This window comes from Geotrypetes seraphini, chromosome 14 (assembly GCF_902459505.1).
Source record: "Geotrypetes seraphini chromosome 14, aGeoSer1.1, whole genome shotgun sequence".
Taxonomy (NCBI): domain Eukaryota; kingdom Metazoa; phylum Chordata; class Amphibia; order Gymnophiona; family Dermophiidae; genus Geotrypetes; species Geotrypetes seraphini.
Window position 1 is genome coordinate 68482250 of NC_047097.1, and position 19744 is coordinate 68501993.

The 19744-nt window shown below is 40.1% G+C and overlaps 1 long non-coding RNA gene across 1 annotated transcript in view; it reads right to left on the reverse strand.

Annotated features, from left to right (window-relative positions):
• Positions 1-2151: 2151 nt before the first annotated feature.
• Positions 2152-19744, reverse strand: part of LOC117348609 — a 61377-nt gene continuing 43784 nt past the window's right edge. Inside the window, exon 3 of the long non-coding RNA XR_004537008.1 lies at positions 2152-3344. This is a non-coding gene — a long non-coding RNA (uncharacterized LOC117348609). The remainder of the gene's footprint in view (positions 3345-19744) is intronic.

Sequence of the window (19744 nt, forward strand, 5' to 3'; positions counted from 1 at the left end):
GGTCATCAGGGTACAGCAAGTGACTTTTATTCTCTGCAATATGTTTGGCTTTTATACATTGTGATTTTTGGATTTGAAATTGGGTTCAATAAACTATACCATTTTTTTAACTCTTGGAAGTCCAGGAATTGGTTCCACTTTTCTTCGGTTGTGGATACTTTGGGTTTTATGGTACCAAGGTCCATTGCTGTGGGAGTCAGGACCGTCTCTTTGATATTGACCACCCCACAGTTTTATTTTCCTTTGAGACATGTTATATTCCACCATTTACTGCAGGTTACACTAAAATACTTTGCATTATCTTATTTCCTCTTTGCTGCATAATTTAACCCCCCCCCCCCCCCCACACACACACACACACTTATTTACAAAACTGAGTATGTCAGTCAGCAGCTTCAGGGAAAAAATTCTCATTTGCCAAGTCTATTCTCCACAATTAGCATACCCTTTTTGGCTACATTGCCTAGAAGACATGCAAGGCCATGATGGAGAACATCTAGAATGGAATCACCAGTCCATTGTCTACTCTGGATATCAGTAGAAGGACTGGGATGCAGCTATGTCACTGGTACAGAGGGATGATGGATAAACCAAATAGCTGAAGTGGAAGTGTGGTGGTGGGGGATCTCCAGAAATCCAGCATGCCACAATCTTATCTCAACTGAGTACTAGATTGTTTGTGGATAGCCAATCAGACACTTGAGGTAAGCAATTCTGTTAGGGTGTAATATCTGGGCATAGAGGTGATGCTGAATAAAGAAGAATATTGTCAGCGTAGATGAAACTTTTCATTCCATTGCTCTGAATGATGATTGCTAAAGGACTCAAAAAGATATTGAACAACGGAGGAGATAGAGTTGGAGAACCCCCACTAGTAAAAGGAGATTTAGTTGAAGCTGATGTAGAGACTGTAAATGTGTGACCTTCAAAAAATGTTTTGAACCTTGAACGTACTTTACCCCCTAATTCCGATAATGGCTTTGGCGGTATATAAGAATAAAATTATTATTATTAATATATAGAAAGGAAAGCAGAAGGGTATAATCAACCAAATCAAATGCTGCAGACAGATCTAGGAAGATTAACAGGATAATGTGATTGGAGTTCAACTAAGAGTGTAATATACAAAATAAGGCTGTCTTACTTGTCTCGGTACTATGAGTAGATCTAAAACCTGCTTGAGAAGGTACAAAATCAGTGAAGTATTCATGTGGGAAGATAACAGAGTGAAAACAATCCTTTCAGTTAGCTTCAAGAGAAAGCAGAGGTTAGAAACAGGGCGATATAAATGTCAAGAGGGTCCAGAGAAATTCTTTTTAGAATAGGTGCAACCAAAGCATGCTTCCAAGTGGCAGGGACTATACCCAAGTTGAGGCTCTGGGAAATGATTGAGTGTGCATGAGGTATGAGACTCTGATGGTTAATTTAATCCGGTGGGCCGAGATTGGATCTAGTTGATAAGTTTTTAGGGCAAATGATAGAAAATAACGGGGTGAATTATGCCAAATAGAGGCTAGTGAGGGATCAGAAATGGAGGGTATGTTGGATGGTTCTAAGAATGTTGCTCGTAGGGAAGAAACCTTGGTCTTAAAAATTTTTTGCCAATAGATTGAGAGGGAAGTAGGGGGACACCTGCAAGGGAACCTTAACATCACATTGGTTATTACCAGATAGACATCACATAATAGAAATCCATCTACAATGGGTTTTGAAAACAGGGATTTGGAAGGTTTGGCAAGAAAAATGTCCATCTGTTCCTTTACTCTGTTTTTTTTTTTCTTTTTGAAAATGAACTCCATTGAATTGGTCCAAAATCTATATATTAGAACGATAGGAATTCAATCATAGTACAAATCTGTGCAATTGCATTTCATTCCCCCTTCCTTAAGAGGAATACATCATTAATGTACCTGCCCCACAAAAATATAAGGGCTTAAAGAAATGAATGATCAATCCAATCTCTGAAACAGTCATGTACAAATTAGTGAAAGATGGAGTAAAGGTTACCCTCCCCCCTCCCCCCCCATGGCACCACTCACAACTTTAAAATAGAGCTGGCCCAGATAAATAAAATAATTTTCTATTAAAGCAATTCTTGCTAACTTGGCCAGAAAATCAGATGGAATTTGATGTGATCTAGGGCATGATTTCAAAGTCTCTGCCAGAGAAGAAGTGGGAAACTATAGGCCAATAGGCCTCACTTTGGTGGTAGGAAAAATTATGGAGGCACAGCTAAAGGCTAGGATAGTACAATTCCTAGAGCGCAATGGCTTACAAGATCCGATGGAACATGACTCTGGTTGTAGAACACTGCCATCTTGAGGATTGTAATGCTATTACCCAGCTGGTAATGCTGGCTTTATACACTACCTGATTTTTAAGAACCCCTGATGCAGCCCTTGCATGGACAAAACATGGCCTGTGTTGGGTCTTTTTATGTATCGTGTGTCTCCGGAACAGTAAAGTTATTTGGATACTATGCTTTGGCTGATCTGCTGTTTTGACCACCATCTTTGATTTTGCAGATCGCCTACCCTGTTGTTTCTTGGGACCTAACTAGTTAGTGTGCAGTAATTTCGATGCACTAACTGGTAAACGCAGGAATGCCCATCTCAGCCCATGACACGCCCCCCTCAAAGCATTCAAAATATTTTTAACTCACAGCACACACACGTTTTGTAGTTACTGCAGGATGCGCGAGTGCATCTATTTTAGCTGCTGATAGATTGCCGTAGTCTTCATTCTTGGGTCACAGCGAGAGGAAGAACTTTGTACTTTTCATCATGGCAAATGAATTGTTTGGGATTTTTTTTTTTTTGGGGGGGGAGGGGAGGTTTAACAGATAATCAGAAAGTAACAGTCAATAGAGTTTTATGGCTCCTAAGCCCAGATCTCTCTTAAGCCCTTTCTTGCCAGTTCCAAAGTATCATCAAGGAGTTTTATGCTCAAAGTCATCTTGCTTTCCTGGCTCATCATTTGCAAAGTCTCATCATTTGCAGAGTCATGTTCTCGTTTTCATCTCATTCTATTTTAGCAGCCCTTTCAATCAGCTAACTATGGGCTCCGTGTAGAGCGATTTTATGTTGAGATGGTGGAAAACAGCTGCTGCTTTTCTGAAGAGTTGCCTATTTTCGCATTTTACGTCTCTGCAAGATGTTAGAACGCTCAGATCAGACGTGACAGATGGCCACCCCAAAAATGCCAAAGCAAAATAAAAAGGAACAAGCATCAGGAAACAGGGCTCCACCGAAGAATCCCTCCCCACCACCCCTGTTTTTCTTCAGTAACACGGAAAAATTGTCCTTTACTGCATCACCTCTGCTCCTTTGCATCTGCATCTGTTCCTGTGAATGAAAAGCAATGAAATCTTTAACACCTGCCTTTGATAAATGAACTCTAAAAGGTCAATAATAAGGCATTCATGGCAACAACAACAACAAAAAAAATAGCTTGAAAATAATCAATTAGGTAGGAGCATCTACTAAGTCTGATTGATTTCTCCCCCATCTCCTCTCCCTTCTGTCGTTGCACTGATGTGTTTCATCACCCGTTCTCCAGAAGCTGGAAGCCATTGAACACCACGGCTCTAAGTTATTACTGGAGATGTGTTATTGTTACAAGCTACAATTGATTACATTGGTGAGTCTGAACCACTGTGTTTGGATATGTATATACCGGCCGACAATGAAAGGGGGAGCAATTACGGTAAAATAGGGGAATGTACAGCTTCTTCATTAAATTTGATGTGAATTCAGTTCTTCTTTCCCCATCCCCCCAATTGGAAAATCTGAATCCCTAGATCCGCCCCCCCAGGCCCGCCTAGTTCTGCCCACCGTTGCCCTAAACCCACCCCCCGTCCTCCCTAGCCACGCCCCTTCTGCCTGTTCTTGTCGGACTTCCTCCTTGCCTGACGCGATTTGAGGAGGCTTTTCAAAAGCCAAACAAAGTGCCGGGTTTCGAAAAGCCGTGTTCAAAAGCAGGACATGTCCGAGGAAATCCTCACCTCCCCTAAAAAAAAAGAGAACTATGTTTGTAGTCAGGTGGCTCATGTGTCCATTTTCTTCTCTAATCCTAAAATAGTTCCACAGACCCCGATTCTATATAAAAGATGTCTAAAGTTAGGTTCCTAGCCTATCTAAACACTTAACCTTTCTTTATTTGTAATTGGCTTAGTCAGCACTGATAGTTGAAAGCACCATTAAAAAACCCAATTAAAAATCAATTAGCTGGTAGACACCTATCTCGGTAAGTGCCTATCACTTTGACGTAGGATTCTAGACCGAGGAGCCTATCGGCAAATAGGTGTGGATAGCATCAGATTCATGCCGGAATTTGGGTGAGGACTGATAGGCACTGGTAGATACTTACCTTAGGCACAATCATTTAGGCCAAGAAAACCCTGGCCTAAGTATTAGTGTGCCTAAGGATTCTAGAATTAAACCCAAACTGCCCATCAAAGCAACAGTTCTGATCACCCCAATGACTAGTCTCAGATCCAAAGTGTTAAGAATGGCCGATTTTTTTCATGTCAGGGGAACTTATGTAACTTTTTTAGTTTTTCACATAAAAAGATGGGGTTTGGACTCTTCTATTATAAATTGTTTACTCTAACAGAATTCATTCAACCACATCTTTTTGCTACTGGAAACCTTCGTCACCTTTTCCCAGAGATAGTCACGTCGTTAGAAATGGCAAGGTCGAAGCACCTACCAGCACCTACATAAAAGACTGGAATCACAGTTATGTAGGCGCTCTAGGCCAACAACGCCAAAGCAGATGTGGCCAATGCTGGAAGTGGCGTTAGGTGGCCTATGTAGGCACAATTCACGCAAATATCGGTGCTAGAAAACCCAGGCCTACATTTCTGGCACCTATCTTTCCCGTACGTGCAATTCTGAAACTGACACGCGATTGATGGCCACTTTTAAGGTGGTCACCAATATTGGCGCTAGTTACAGAAACCAGTCCATATCATACTTTTGACTTCTGAATCCTGATAAAAGAAGGGATTATGATTGCATGTTTTTCCCAAGGGCATAGCGAGATCAGAATCAAGCACATGTATTGTACGTATATTACATTCATATCACGTCAAGTGTGTGGGAACTGTGTAACTCAGTGGGGGAGGGAAGACATTTTAAAGCTGAATTTAGTGAACAACAAGGTTCAAGGTTTATTAATATTTGATGTATCGCTGAATCTGTTTACAAAGCGATGTACACAAGTAAAAAAGAGATAAAATTATAGAGATACAAATTAAAATTCATTAACATCCAATTTAAGACAAGACAGACTTGAAATGGGGAGGAAAGAAGGGCAAAGATTACATTTGTTATATCTAGAAAAACAAATATGGGGAAAAAACATGCTGTTAGTTAACAACATTGTTAGATCAATCATGAATTGATGATAAATGTGACTGTTATGCAGACTGCATGGACTGTGCAGGTCTTTTATCTGCTGTCATCTGCCGTACTCCTATGATGAAGGAATGGAAAGGTATAAATTGATAAGAACCTCATTCTCACTTTCATAGGATTGCCAGATTTTACCTCACCCGGAGGTGGCCTTGGGCGAGCTTAAGTGGCTCTAGGTGTCTCCCTTGGGCCACGATAGGTGCTTGAAATGTAAACCAACAAAAAGCTGATCTACATTTCAAATAGACATAGCCGCTACACTGATCGCTGGACGTCAGCGCGCTGGATTAAAACACTATTTTAACTGTTGGTGCTCCCATTGAGGGGGTGGGGGGACCCCCTCCATTACAGAAGAAAAAGAGGGAAAAAGGCTGTTTCCTCTATAATGGGAGGAAACACCCCCCACAACGGGAGAGCGTTCAGCACACCGGCCTGCGCTAAAAACCGCTATTGCTGTTTTTTAAAAGGAGGGTGGGGCTAATGCAGTAAATAGAAATATACCCCCCCCCTTTTACAAAACCGTAGCATGGTTTTTAGCGCCACCTGCGGCAGTAACTGCTCCGATGCTCATAGAATTCCTATGAGCGTTGGAGCTGTTACCGCTGTGGCTACGGTTTTGTAAAAGAGATGGGGGGGGGGGGGGTTAGAGTTCATTTGCCTATTCTAAAAATTCGTAATGCACTAGGTCTGGGGTAGGCAATTCCGGTCCTCGAGAGCCGGAGCCAGGTCAGGTTTTCAGGATATCCACAATAAATATGCATGAGATAGATTTGCATCTCAAGGAGGCAGTGCATGCAAATCCATCTCATACATATTCATTGTGGAGATCCTGAAAACCTGACCCGGCTCTCGAGGACTGGAATTGCCTACCCCTGCAATAGGTGAACAAAAAAAAACGTATTGTAAATTTATGTATAACAATTTTTATTGAAAGAATCAAATAATCAGTACAATAGGATAATACAAAAATACATTCAATACAATAAGAATTACAATAATATTTCATACAAATTTAAATAATTCTTTCAAATTTAATTTCCATATGAATTAATTCAATCTTATCTACACCCCCCTTAATTCTATCCCCTACCCACTATGTTCCCCTAAATGAAATCCCTCACCCTGGATGAAAGTTGACAAAAATAAAGAATTAAAATAAATAACTGGAATGTAATTAGTAAACCTAATTTTCATAATAAATCATTGATAACCAAACTTTGTATTTTTGGTGAAAGATTCTGAATATAAGGATCCCAAACCTCCAAAGAAAGACGAGTTTTTTTTTAGGCGAACATCGAACCTCCCAACTCTCAAATAAAACTAAGCGATGTAATTGATTCTTCCAATGCCAAAAACTTGGAGATTCTTTCTGCAACCCAAATTGTATAATACATTTATGTCCAATCATACAGGCTTTCTGAAATAAAAGACATTTTAGTTGGCCAAAAACCCCACAAGCTGATGCTTTACCAAAAATTATTCCCCTAGAACAACCCACTATCGAATTACCCCATAAAGAACCCAAAAATAATAGGATGGCAGACCAAAATGAGTTGATCAAATTGTAAATTTAAAAAAATATTATAAATAAAAATGCACGCAGATAGATCATGAAGTAAAGAATGGCCAACATCTATGTGTGTCATGATTTTATAAATATATTTTTAACAGACCCTTGACACAGCATTATTTCACCATTACAGTACATAAAAGTAGAGAAACTCCCAGACTGAGAAAGTAACAATTTCCAGAGTAATATCTGGACCTTCTCTTCTGAACTGAATACAGGGAAGTCTGAACACATGCCTAAACCTTCTAATCTATTCGATCGCAGGATATCAGTGACTTAGACGTGAAAGACTTTGTATCCCTATACCAACCCACTGAATCATTCAGAGATGCTGAATTGTCCCATTTAGGTCAGTAGTTTCACATGACTAGCCCTGAATTTGGCGGCTTAATGGTGAAGATGTCCTCTAAACCACAACATCTCAGATTCATTAGCTTCTAATGGACAGGCAACTAAATACCATTCTTCATGGCCAAGTAAATCTTTCTGCTTTGTACACGGAAACATGACGGCGGATGAAGGCCAAATGGCCTATCCAGCCAGCCTGCACTTTTCCCTCATCAGAATTCCCCCACATACCCTGTCCCACGCTTTCTTGAACTCAGACACGGTCTTCGTCTCTATCACCTCCACCGCGAGGAGAGGCACAGACAAGAGCAACAAAAATGGTAAAAGGGATAGATGACTTCCCTATGAGGAAAGGCTAGGGCTCTTCAGCCTGGAGAAGAGATGAGTGCAGAGGAGCAGGTAGATCTGAGTCGCTTGTTTACTCTTTCCAAAAATACTAAGTAGTAGATTTAAAACAAACAGGAGTAATTGTTTCTTCGCTCAATGTATAATTAAACTGAGGTGAAAGCAGTTAGCGTAGCAGGGTTTAAAAAAGGTTTGGCCAGCTTCCTAAAAGAGAAGTCCATAAGCCATTATAAAGACGGCTGCTCAATCTTAGGATAAGTAGCATAAAATCTTTTTTTTACCAGGTACTTGTGACCTGGGTTGGCCACTATTAGACACGTGACTTGATGGACCTTTGGTCTGTCCCAATATGGCAGCTGTCATTTTCTTTCTGGAGTTGGTCCAGAGGGTGGCTACAAAATTGGTCAGTGGTCTCTTTCATAAGGCCTATGGGGACAGACTATAATATTACCAGAATCTGACCTTTCCTCTCTTGGCACACTACCAAAGCCCTTAGCCATGCTCTCATCACCTCATACTTAGATTACTTCAACTCGCTACTCTCAGCTCTTCCGCTCTGCCATACTTATAGATCTTAATATTTATACTCCAGAAGAAAGGATATGATTGAGACATTTAAATATTTCCATGGCATAATGCACGGTACAGGAGGTGAGCCTTTTTTTTCCCAAATAGAGGAAAATTCCAGAACGAGGAGGCATAGGATGAAGTCAAGAGGTGATGCAATCACGAGTAACCTGCCACAATACTTTTTTACATAAAGAACTCCGCACTGGGTTTGTGGCGATGCCAGCAAGGAGCTGAACAGCTTTGCCGGCTTTATCCTGACCATCTCAAGAAGACATTGAATGCTTGGAACGCCATCGGCAGATGATTACATCAAAGCGTACGTTTTTATTAGCGAACTATCCCCCTCTTTTACTAAGGCACGCGAGCCGATTTTAGCGTGCGCTAAACGCTAACGCGTTCCTAGAATAGAATGGACGCGATAGCGTTTAGGGCGCACGCTAAAACGGCTAGCGCGCCTTAGTAAGCATAACCTAACATTATACTTATAGACCATGACGCGGTTTACAAAAGATTATAAACATAATCGTCTATTTGAAGGAGTCAGCCAGTCAGGGATTTTGGAGAAAAGATACGTTTTTAGCTGTTTTCTAAAATGTCTGTAAGAAACAGCTGTGAGCAATGATCGAAATTCTTTTTCATAGGACCCCTATGTTAAATTTTTGTTATTTTCCACAATAAAGTGCAGATATTAAAGGTTCATTTAATAAAATGCGGCTAGATTTTTTTTTTTTTGCATAAAATGTCTTTTTATCATTATTTTATGACAGGAGAATGTTTTCCTATATTTTTGTAGTTGTAACACTGTATTAGTGGGGCTCTAAGGAATGTGACCCCACTTGTTATAGTAAGCATATTGGAGACTCTAGTGCAGGGGTAGGGAACTCCGGTCCTCGAGAGCCGTATTCCAGTTGGGTTTTCAGGATTTCCCCAATGAATATGCATTGAAAGCAGTGCATGCAAATAGATCTCATGCATATTCATTGGGAAAATCCTGAAAACCCGACTGCAATACGGCACTCGAGGACCGTAGTTCCTTACCCCTGTGCTAGAGCCATGGAAAGGATCTTCCTATAGTACAGGGGTAGGGAACTCCGGTCCTCGAGAGCCGTATTCCAGTCGGGTTTTCAGGATTTCCCCAATGAATATGCATTGAAAGCAGTGCATGCAAATAGATCTCATGCATATTCATTGGGAAAATCCTGAAAACCCGACTGCAATACGGCTCTCGAGGACCGGAGTTCCTTACCCCTGTGCTAGAGCCATGGAAAGGATCTTCCTATAGTACAGGGGTAGGGAACTCCGGTCCTCGAGAGCCGTATTCCAGTTGGGTTTTCAGGATTTCTCCAATGAATATGCATTGAAAGCAGTGCATGCAAATAGATCTCATGCATATTCATTGGGAAAATCCTGAAAACCCGACTGGAATACGGCTCTCGAGGACCAGAGTTCCCTACCCCTGTGCTAAAGCCAAGGAAAGGATCTTCCTATAGTACAGGGGTAGGGAACTCTGGTCCTCGAGAGCCGTATTCCAGTCGGGTTTTCAGGATTTCCCCAATGAATATGCATTGAAAGCAGTGCATGCAAATAGATCTCATGCATATTCATTGGGGAAATCCTGAAAACCCGACTGGAATACAGCTCTCGAGGACCGGAGTTCCCTACCCCTGCTCTAGTGTTATTTCTGTACTGATTTATTGGGGGAGGGGGGGGTTCAATAAAACAGACGCCATAAAATGTCTTTTTATCAATGTATCATTGCTCAGTGTGAAAAGAAAAGTTATAGCTATAAAACCATGAAATTTGCTCCATTAAGCAAAAATAATAGCAAATATTAAGAAAAACGGAGCTTTTATGTCATCTGTAGCTTAGAGGGACCCTGGGATGGGCTTTAAAAAAACATTTAAAAATTTATTTTCTGGTCAAGTACAATCAAATTAATGGGGAAAACGTCAATTTGCACAGCTTTTCCAACTTTAAGATTTTCTGGACAACCCTAGCAACCTGGTATGACTCCTGATGCCTAAATTAGGTGCTCACAATTTTAAGCATCCTTTATAGAATTTGGGGGTATTTGTATGATTGTGGATCTGGTTAGGGGTAGGGCCGAGGCGGTCTGAAAAACCTTCTGGGCAGGGGCAGTATTCAAAACAGAAGACAGAGAAAAGGGAGTCCAAAAGTATAACGAAAAACAACAACACCCACCAAGGTGGAACTGCCTCCAGAACTGGACTAAAAAATGTTATAGGGGCAGTAGTCAACCATGATCTAGACCGGTGTATTGCAAACTGCCGCCCGAGATTCCAGGTGTGCCGCGAGACGCCACTGCCTGCGGTACATGCCTCTCACGGCGAGAAGCACATCCTGTAGGCGCCTCTCCTTCTCCCCGGCAACCTCTCTGCGCCTCTTCCCTTCCGGCACCCCCCCGCACTGGCGGCTCAGGGCCCCGTCGGGAGGGCCTTTGCACATGCACGGACGTCAACGTGATGACATCACGAATGCGTGCGACATCAGGCATGCACATGAATCGTCACGTCGACGTCTGTGCGCTTCCGGATGCCCTCGAGCCGCGGCCACTTGTTCAGTGCGCCGCGGCTTCGCAAAGTTTGTAAGACACTGATCTAGATGGACAGTTTAGTCTTGCATGACATTTGGATTCAGCCCTCTTATATTGGTAGACCGAAGCATTGATTACATGGATCAAGTTAAAAGTCGGTGCTTGACTAAACTTGACGACTGTGCTGACCGAAAATCCGGCCTAGTATGTGTTAGCAAAATTTCTATTTAATGGTGTACATTTGATTAATGGCCATTTTCTCCCTTTTGCCCTCTCGTGCTTTCTAGGCCCTTTGAGAACTCCTGGTGCTTAAGTGGGTCTTTAAATGTCATGAATTTTAATATATATAATCTGGCCGTGGATACTTGCAAGAGCCCCGATAATCAATCCAGATAACAATCCACTGGCAAGAGAAAAGAAGGATTCTGAAGGCGATCAACAACCAAGATGAAAGTCCCTCTTCAACACAATAACAATGGAACAAACCGCTTTTACTGTTTCGCAAATATATTAGCCTCATCCCAGTTCTCTGGACGGCACTTAAGCGTATGTAGTACAACAGAACAGAACGATATGTGAGCATACGTCTTTGCCTTTATACTCTCAAAACTGACTTTAAGGCTTGTGAAAGTAATCTTGTTTTTTTGACTTGGGCAATATTGACTCAGTTAAGTAATAGTCCCTGGCAAGGGGCTTTAGTGTTACATAAATGTCAGCTGAGTACGTGAGAAGGAGTGAAATTGTTTAAGGAATATTTATGTTTCACCAACTTATGCATTTATATATGTGAAATGGAAGACCTCTTCAAAGGGTCAAATTTAACTTGCATCCCCCTGGTGTGGAGATTCTCACCAGTAGATCAAATGTGGTATGTATTTGGGATATGTTGTGTTAGTCATGAAAATTACAACTAGAATTGAAGGCGAGGGAGCAGACCGTTTTGGGCTGTAAACTTCCAGAAAGCCCTCTAGGTTCAAAGTTTGGACTGAATTACATAAGGTTGACTTTAGATTAGCTGAGTTAGGCTTAAAAAATAAGCTTTGACCCTGTTTGGAACTGATTAAATTTGGTGTTTGAAGATCCGAGTCTGGATTTCAACTAAGTTGGAGTAGAGGAGTGAGTATCAACGTTTAATCAATAATGCACATTGCTGGCAGATGTTTATTTTATTTTTATTTTTCCTCTAACTCTACTTTTCACTTCTCTATTACCCTCCAGGTACTTTAGTTAGATTGTGAGCCTTCGGGACAGTAAGGGAATTTTTCAAGTACCTTTCTTATTTCTAATCTTAATGTATATTTTCTGTAAACCGCTTAGAACCTAACGGATGTAGCGGTATATAAGAAATAAATTACATTACATTACATTTCCTAAGCCAGGAGTGAAACCATTTGAACTACAGAGTGAGGGCAATTATCTTTATCCGGCAATACCTGCGAGGAATTCCACTGTGGCTATAATATCAATATTTTCAAGCAGGGATTGACGAACCCTGTCTTGCCTAGTTTGACTCCTCAGTCACATCTCCAAATACTGGATTCCAATTTACCTGGATCATTAGAACCAGCTTTAAAGCACTTCAGATCTGGCTTCTCCTAGTTGGCATGCATTTTCTTATCGGCAGCAAGATTCAGTGGACTTATCAGTTAACGCCTGTTGAATCTGACCACATTTGTCAATGCCAAGATGTCGCTCTCTAATTTCAGAATATATGCTTTACATTTCAACATAAATTGTAAAGCTTGTTCAAGATATACTGTACATCTGCATTTGCTTTACAAAGGTAAGTCCTTCTATAAACATGTCAAAAGAAAAATAAATAATATGAAAGGGATAGTGAAATTATGTAGCTCTATTTTGTTTATCGAACTACAAAAAAAAAAAATCAACAACGCGGAAGAACGAATGAGATAAAGGGGGGTGAGCGCAGTGGACTAGGAAACTATGGTTCTGGGGTGCCAGGATGTTGAATCAAGAACCCCTGACACTCGTGAAGTTCTCTTGTCAGGAACATTAAGTATCCAAAAGTGATAAAGCTTCAATTTGCCAGCCCATTAGACTAATTACTGCAATAATTAAGTAACTACTTGATTAGAACTAATGGGTGTCTAATTATCCGGGAGAAAAGTATCAGGTGGCAATTATCAGGTGGCAATTAATAGACTGGAGTTAATGTCTTAGCCCGGTCTTCGTATGAATTCATAAGCAAGGTAAAGAAAAACAAACAGTAACTTATTAAAATTTATTGGTCCTGTAGTGGCTTCGCAGTCTGCTTGATTTACAGAGAAGCAATTAATAGCAAAGTGACTGGCAGTACAACACGTAGGGTGCCTGAAACAGAAGTTAGGTTATAAAGGTATTTCCTTCCACTAGTGCTGAATGCCAGCATTTTAATAGATGTCAGTTGATAACTTTTTTCAACTTTTAGAAATGGCAAATCCATCAGGCAGGAGCAAAGCCTACTCAGTGGTTCTGGGTGTCCGTTCCTTTCCGAGGCTCCTATAACCTTGTACTCCTAACATACATTTCAGATGACTTTCAAGTTTCAAGCTTATTAAAATTTGATAAAACTCCCCATCGCGAGAGGAGTCTACTATTGAACTGTTAGCATCTACTGGGGTCTTCTGTCCTTTTCTGTACCCTCCCTCTTCAGATTCATTCTTACTTGGATTCTCTTATGGGGTTCATGTCTCTTTCTCTTTATTTTTTCCTCTTTTTCTTCCCTTTTTGATCTAGTTTTCCTCCCCATTTTGTCTATTTTTTGTCTCTTTTGTGTATTTCGTATATATATTTCACAGGTCGGGAGTAGGGGTGGGTGGGGGTGGTGGTTTGGATCCGGTTTTCTACGGTGTATTCTACTGTATGTTATAGTATTGGGGTGCTACGATATGTCCTGGGGGGGGGGGGTTCAGAGGGTTTTACATGGAAAATTGTATTGAGCACCTCTTGTTCCTGAGATATCTGATCTTGGTTGTGTTTATGACCTTTTCTCTGTATGCCCGGTAGGATTGCTGGATGTCCCTTTACTCTGTTATGTTATGTGTGTAATGGTTTGCTCAATAAAGAAATATTATATATTAATCATAAATACTAAGTGTTTGACAATAAAAATTAAAATGGGGGCAATCAACGGACTTAAGACACAACTTTACTTACATGAAAACAACAGGAAAGTGGGGAGAAATACAATTTTAAAAGGAGAGAGTACAATTAAGGTTAAAAACAAAAGGGAAATAGGAGAAATCATATGATGAAAACAGAAAGTGGCGAGAAAGGAACCAGAGATCGATTAGCAATCATAAGCGTCTTTAAATAAGAAGCTTTTAAGGTTGCCCTTAAATTTATCTGGATTTACAATCTGAAGTAATGACATCTACTCTTCAGCAGCTTGAAAAGGAAGAAACAAATTAAACGACTGCCTAGAATTCTGCAAATCATGGTTAAAATATATAGTCTTGTGTTTATTTATTATTCGCCTTATGCAAAGCGAAGTACAAGTAAACTGACATAATAAATATCATTACAAACAAGAAACCATAAAGAATACAATCTATCCCCCTCCCCCATAAAAATACAGGACTGCTGACAACAGTCGTCGTCAGTATTCCCAGCAATCCTCCCCAAAACCACAACACAGTCACCCATCCTTCACCCATATTTCAATTTATAAAAGACATGGCGTTTCGGCAGTCTTCTGAATGCCATCATAAGAATAGCCTTACTGGGTCAGACCAATGGTCCTTCAAGCCCAGTAGCCCGTTCTCACAGTGGACAATCCAGTTCATTAGAACCTGGCCAAATCCCAAAGAGTAGCAACATTCCAGAATCCCAAAGAGCAACAAACGATTCTAGAACCCCAAAGAGTCTCAAGAATCCAGGCAGAATCTCAAAGAATAGGAAGATTCCGGAACCCCAAAGAGTAGCAACATTCCAGAATCCCAAAGAGCAACAAACGATTCTAGAACCCCAAAGAGTCTCAAGAATCCAGGCAGAATCTCAAAGAATAGGAAGATTCCGGAACCCCAAAGAGTAGCAACATTCCAGAATCCCAAAGAGTAACAAAAGATTCTAGAACCCCAAAGAGTCTCAAGATTCCAGGTAGAATCTCAAAGAAGAGCAAGATTCTGGAACCCCAAAGAGTAGCAACATTCCATGCTACTGATACAGGGCAAGAAGTGCCTTCCCCCCATGTCTTTCTCAATAACAGACTATGGACTTTCCTTCAGGAAATTGTCCAAACCTTTCTTAAAACCAGATTCCTTTGCTGCCGTATATATTGCAGAATCCAGTTCCATTCCTCTGGACCAATGCAGGAAAACTCTCCCACCCTTGATATTTGCAATCTTAGCTCCTTTCTAGTTGGAATCCTAAAATCCCAATGGTTAGAGGAACGCAACTTGGGAAGCGCAATATGATACGAAAGACAATCAGTTAGGTATTTGGGGGCCAACCCATTCAGACTTTGATAGAATACCAACAATAACTTATGCCTGATATACCTTATAAATGAAATAGATGTATCAAAACACAATTCAACCCCTGACGCAGGCATTTACTGAAACACAGGCTGTGTCGGGCTATGTCCCTCTGATTGTGACTCCACCTCATTGTTCCATCTGCGGCCTTTTATATTATTTTTGATCTGCAATGCCAACTTATTCTAAGCCTGTGTAATAACTGATATCACAAAATTGCAATGTGATGGATACCAACGAATAGAAAGAGAGAGAGAGGGAGGGAGACCAAAGAAGACCTGGTTTGGCAAGTCAACAGACTTTCTTGAGTACAATGACACCAATTGTGAAAAGATGGAAACTCTAACAGCAGATTGAATTGATGCAACATGATGGCAAATAAAGGCCAAATGGCTCATCCAGTCTGCCCATCCGCAGCTTCAACTACCTCCTCATCTCCCTAAGAGATCCCGCTTGCCTGTCCCATGCTTTTTTGAATTCAGACATGGTCTATCTCTACACCAACTCTTCCAGGAAACTATTCTATGCATCTACCATCCTTTCTATATAAAAAAAAGTATTTCCTTAGATTACTTCGGAGCCTATCACCTCTTAACTTCATCCTATGCCCTCTCATTCCAGAGCTTCCTTTCAAATGAAAGAGACTCGACTCGTGCGCATTTACATTGCATAGTTATATCTCTATCATATCTCCCCTCTCTCACCTTTCATCTAAAGTACACAGATTGAGATCTTTAAGTCTGTCCCCCATACGCCTTATGACGAAGATCACACACCATTTTAGTAGCCTTCCTCTGGACCGATTCCATCCTTTTTATATCTTTTTCAAGATGCGGCCTCCAGAATTGTACACAATATTCTAAATGAGGTCTCACCAAAGTCTTATACAGGGGCATCAATACCTCCTTTATCCTACTGGCCATACCTCTCCCTAGCATCCTTCTAGCTTTTGCTGTCACCTTTTCAACCTGTTTAGCCACCTTAAGATCATCACACGCTATCAAACCCAAGTCCCACTCTTCTGTCGTGCACATAGGTTCTTCTCCCCCTAAACTTACCGTTCCCTCGGGTTTTGCAGCTCATATGTTTGCCATCCAACGTACCCAGGTGCACAGATATACCCTAAGTCTAAATAAGTCCAGTCAACTCAAAGGTTATAGACAGATTATATCATAATATAAGAAATATTAAACGAAACATTCCAAACATCATAAATATCATTTTAAAACAATAAAAACATAGGTTAAGGTCTAAAAAAAAAAGTCAATTTTCCTAATATTATAAGTCATGCAATCAACTGTTTATTATGAAATTAGCATTCTTTTGTTACTCTGGCCAGCATAAATATTTAAATGTGTTTTAATCACATTTCAACAAACACAGTCTCTTTGTACATGAACCTCCTTGAGTGATAAATGGAGATAAATCTAAAATTTATAGAATGGAAGCATTTCCATAAACTGTATTAATCAAATATGTAGGGCATTAAGTAAAAATATTGAAAAGGTCATAAAAATTTTAACTTTGTTTAATATAATAAAGCAACATTTCTAATATGATTACGATAATATATCAAGGTCTTCTAATTTATTAAAACCCATAATTGTTGCTAGATGCATGGCCATCAAAATTTGTATGAACTATAATCTGGCTTTCTGTATCTACAAAACTGAGACGAGATGAATGTGAAAATTGATGCTTCCGGTGATCCTTAGGCATTTTATTAATGTTTGAATAATATCTGCCTGGAGGGTCTGCCATAAATTAAAGGGGAGGACTGAGATATAAATTTTTATGAGACCTGGTTATACATTTCCAGTATGTGTTTGAAAATGAAGGAATTATTGTGGGAACACAATCGGAAAAAAAAAATCCCATCTGTTTATGGTCATTTGGATTCTACGAGGGTGTAGTTGGAGAAGCTGTATGCTGACAGTAAGAACCATGCACTGTACTCTTCTTTTCGAAGAGATATATCATAGATTTGTATTTAGTGAAAGAACATAGTTTGACACCAACTTCATGCAATTATTTGATATAGTAACAGCACAAGGGGATATATCAGTGAGTCTGACTTCACTTAGGGGTCGTTTTAATAAGCCACGCTAGTAAGTGGACTTAATGCATCCTAACATCAGTCTTTCTTGCAAGCTAAGCCCGTTTCTAGTACAGCTGTAAATATGGCCTTTTTCAATTATTTCTTTGTCTGGCTGTGCACTGCTGTTATCATTAGTTTTTGGCCACTAATGACGGGAGAGCAAGGTTTGAAACCGAACGTTGATGCTTGTGGGGAAGGTAGACCAAGATAGGTGGCCAAAGGAAATCAAGGTAATGGATGAAGTCCTTCTAGTGAGAGAATCAATGACAATCTTAGGAGCTAGACTTGAATCAGGTCCCACAATGAATTGTCAAGTGGCACAGATGGTGCAGATATGTTTTGCGCAAATATATTTACTGTATCAGGTAAAACCGATGTTGGCGCCTTTTGACTTTCATCCTGTAGTACAGGCAATGGTCTTATCGAGGATGGACTACTGTAATGCCCTGTATCATGGAGTGTTTAAGACAAGCTACAGGGCATTGCAAGTAGTACAAAATGTTGCAACCGGATTGATCACAGGAGCACCAAAATATGCTGGTATTACACCTCATCTTCGACAATTGAACTGGGTGCCTGTGATATTTAGAGTACAAGATAAAATTGTGATGATTTATTATCAATTTTTTGTATGGTACAATTCCAGAGAATTTCAAAGATAGGATGGCTGTTTATCATCCCAAAAGATCTTTGGGCTCTGAAAATTCAGTTTTGCTGAGTGGCAATGTTAATCCAAAATATATAGAAACTTGTGTAATGACCTTTTGTTGTGCTGGGGTAAAGGTATGGAATTCGCTGGTAGGAAATGTGCCGACTGAGAGACCTTTAGAAAATTCTTTAAAACACAATTGTTCGAAAAAATTTATCCATTGTTCCTCAGAGCCAGCTCAAGTGGATTCAGAGGCCCATATACGTTTTGTCCATGTATTCGGGGATAAAGATGTTGAAACCAAAAAATTATAATAAAGTGAAGTCGTATGACCATGAGTCACTCCTAGTTGACAGAATTCCAAAAATTTTGAAATTAAGGAAGTTTTAGGATTTAAAGATCTAAAATTCCGTGGAAGAGACCAAATTTAGCTTGTAATTTTTGGAAGTTATTCATGTATATTTCTTATGTTAAAATTTCAATAAAAATATTTTAAAAATGAAACACACACAGAAAAATTGTTCGTTACTGCTTTTTTATCTGGTCATTGAAAATTTCTTGTGACTTTAAATCCTGATGTTTTGGTCTGTCTCTGTAATGTTTTAAGCATTATGAATGTTTTCTTTTGTGTAACCCGCCTGTTAGAGGGAGACAACAGCCTGGGACGTACCAGGGTGCCTCACCAAGTGTTATACCTTGCAGGTGGGTCATCGAAGTGACTCTCTACTATGGCAATCATACACACTGGAGAGATTTAGGTTATGGAGAGGGCAGTGTCTCATATAGATGCACATACCCAAAAGGTTGCCACCAGGTCACTTGGAGCCACTTTGGTCTTTATTTGCTGTTACTCTGTAATACATTTTACTAATTTTCTAAGGCTGTGCTTCTGCAATCTTATGTTTCTCAAAGCAGCTAACGGAATTGACCCTATTTACTCCACAAACAGAAAAACAAAAAACTTGTGGAGAATTGATGTCCAAGTTGATGGCTTTATTAAAACAAATAAGTAATCCGCATAAATACATCTAGGGCCGGAACCTCTAGAAACATTTGGACCCTACACGGTCCGAGTTTCGACACAATTGTCTTCCTCAGGGGTCCCTACTGGTCCTAAAAATGAACTTGTGGATTAAAACAATAGTCTCTGTGCGAAACCGACGCGCTCAAACCGACAGAAGATCATGCTCCAAGCTTGACAGGATTACTTATTTGTTCTCCACAAGTTTTTTGGTTTTCTTTTCTTTTTTTTTTTTTTTTGCAATCTATGTTTAGCACAACTTATAAATACAAAAGTTCTATGTATCTAAGCAGACTAACGGCAGCTAGAACGCTTTATTCATACATGAAGGAGCTGTAAAAACACTCAATGAATTGGAAAGGTTTTTATGAAGTGTATATGATGCTAGATTGCCTGTAAATAAAAGTTATGGTTAAGTGTGAAAAACTAATTAATAATAAATTTAACATGAGCGTCTTTACAGCCAGATTCTTTAGAAGGCACCTAAGGTGCAGCTCCGCGCAGTTGTCAATCAGCCACTAGACGCTGCTTATAGAATCATGCTTAGCGGCACCTAAGCAGACAGGTATTGCTAGGCGCCGTAGAGAAAGGCGCCGGTACATTAGACCAGGTTTAACTGGGCCTAATTTATTGGCAGCCAACTATAACTTGGATCAGTTCTTTATATCTCGTTTGAGTTCGGCCTCCCATCTATTTA